The sequence below is a fragment of the Vigna umbellata genome, chromosome 5 (assembly GCF_029865625.1).
Source record: "Vigna umbellata cultivar VRB3 chromosome 5, Vumbellata_1.0, whole genome shotgun sequence".
NCBI classification, from domain to species: Eukaryota; Viridiplantae; Streptophyta; class Magnoliopsida; order Fabales; family Fabaceae; genus Vigna; species Vigna umbellata.
Genome location: NC_142169.1, coordinates 14,407,650 through 14,410,185, shown reverse-complemented (window position 1 = coordinate 14,410,185; position 2,536 = coordinate 14,407,650). Strand labels below are relative to the sequence as shown.

The window sequence follows — 2,536 nt, the reverse complement described above, 5'->3', positions numbered from 1 at the left end:
CAAGTCGGCCACAGGTTTCTTGCATAGACTGTCTACAAAAGGCTCAAGCCTAAGAGAAATGACGAGATGATGCAGTGTCACATCTGGATTAAGATTATGTATATTCAATGCTACCATATCAAAGCATTCCATGACCACTCGTAACAACTCCCACCTCTCTTGGTGAATGTCGATCAAAGCAAAGAAGTAAGATAATGAGGCTTACTAGTAGCAGATTGTATTCCAAAATGAGTGACTAACATTTCAAAGCAATCTATAGAATTGGGAGAAAGGCAAGTAAACCAACTTAAAGTTTGACCTTTTAGAGATGTTGGGAAGACACGACAAAAATGGCATCATCCATTGTGTACAACCTAATTTGTGTAGCAAAGACGTTGACCTGTTCATCTCGATATATCGGTCCATAGTAAGACCCTTCCATCTTAGGGGAAGTTCTACTTCCATGATCCCATCTACAAAGGGAAGATGCCTTAATGCCTTCAAAGGTGAGTTTTTAAAACTAACTCAATCCCACAAAACCGGCATATAAAGTGAGGTTTGCACCTCACTTATATATATTATATTTTGACCTTATCTTTAGTCAATGTGAGACTTCCAACAGGATAACATACCATGTTACTTGTTAACACCATGTATTTTTGGTATACTTCGAATCCACATTGAACACCAAATGTTCATGTATGGAATCGAGATGACCTACAAGATCGGGTATTTCTCACTCCCTTTCTCGAGATATCTTCACCTTGAGTAATCGAGAAGATTGGATACGTGCAAATACTCATATGCTCAAATTAATGAATGTGATCAAGTTATCCAATTACGTAAGAATGGATTTTCAAGATACTTTTTACTGCGAAAACAAACCACTTTTATATACCTGGCCATATTATTTATGCTATTACTCATTTATCAATTCTAAATTTGATGAACAATTACTTTTATTAGATAATACAATGGTTTTCGGACTATTTTTTCCGTTTGTAAAACAGGTGTTTTTGGTCCTGTCTTGAGATAACCAAAAACACAACTATATCATCTCTGTATTATCTGTTTTCTTTTCTTTGGGATATCAAAGACAGTTCTTTTTCTTTCTTTCTTCTTCACATCTTTGCTTTACTTATAACGGAATAAAAAATGCCTCTATTTTTATCTTTAACCAATTATAATATTTAAGTTATCATTATCTAGTCGCATCGCAGGGGCCTTAATATAGTTTTCTTTTCTAGCATGTAAAAGCATCTATCGTTTCAAATAAGAGCGAAGACTATTTTTACATACTTCATTAAAGATGGCACATATAGCAACAAACTCAGCAAAAACGAAAAGGAAACGCAACCATGTTCTTATTTATTGGATTGGCCTAGAGGCCAAACCCTTATATATTAAACAGCACATTTAAGCCAAATAAGGAAAAACATAGAGATGGTAGCACCATGGTTTAACACAGGAAGTGTTAAATGGTACCAGGAACGAGTAAAACTATCTAATTCATTCAGATATCAGCAATTGCGTACAAATGGTGAGCATGGTGGTGTCGGTGATGGAAGACAATTTCTATAAGGCTGACCGGGAGGACACTTAATAGCAGGATTATTAGGGTCATTAGGGTTTCCTGTCTGAAACGTTCCTTCTGCATAAGAGTGAATACAGATAATTACATTAGTTATAATGGTCTCCTCTCACATCAAAACAATTGTCTCAATTTGCTTGTTTTAACTATACCAAAACATGCTTTTCATCTGATAAAAAAGTTTAAGAAAATCAAATAAAAAGGAAAAAAATAAATTACCTTTATATATTTGTACTCAGAAGTTTACCCAAATAAGTTATAAAAAGCATGTTTGGTGAGTTTCAAGTGTGATGCTAGTAAATTTTGTGCATATGAGAATTAAGGAAGTACAGAGAAGTTAGAAGGTATTATTACCCTTGAGTTGTCGAGCCATAGTTGAAGTGGGAAAGAAGAAAAGAGAAGCAAAGAGTAAGAAAGCAATGAGAATGGCCTTCATGGTTGCCAAGCGATTGATAATGCTTACTATATTTTACTCACTTTTCCCTTTGCATTGATACGAAGAGTGTTGTCATGTATTTATAGTCTCAATTCAGTGAAGTTTTGAGATACAGATATAAAATGTTTACTCATTGATGCCCAAACATCGACTTGCGAGAAGACTTGCAAGAAGACTTGATACAGTGTTGCAGTATGGTATATTTTTCTTTCAACATCGCAAATGTAGCACTAATATATTTTATAAATATTCATATAAATTTCTCTTTTCTAGTAGATAAAAAATCATTACTAGATCGAGATTATAGCTTGCAAGATTTTTAGAAATCGATTTTGTTTCTTTAAACTAATGCTAAAAGTAAAAAGCAGAAAAGAATATTTATTATATAAGAAATAATTCATTTATTTGACTTCTCTCTGAATAAAATATTTTTACTATTTCTTTTTACTATCAACTTAAGATTCACGTTAAGAATTTGGATGGAATACTTTCTTTTATAGAAAATATTGAAATCAGATAACTGGTTAGAT

At 33.1% G+C, this 2,536-nt stretch overlaps 1 long non-coding RNA gene across 1 annotated transcript; it reads right to left on the bottom strand.

Annotated features, from left to right (window-relative positions):
- Positions 1 to 1,320: 1,320 nt before the first annotated feature.
- LOC124848071 (uncharacterized) lies at positions 1,321 to 2,208 on the bottom strand. Its single transcript, XR_007029666.2, has 2 exons — positions 1,925 to 2,208; positions 1,321 to 1,630 (listed from the first exon to the last, which is right to left on the bottom strand). It is a non-coding gene; the product is annotated as an uncharacterized LOC124848071 (long non-coding RNA).
- Positions 2,209 to 2,536: the final 328 nt, after the last annotated feature.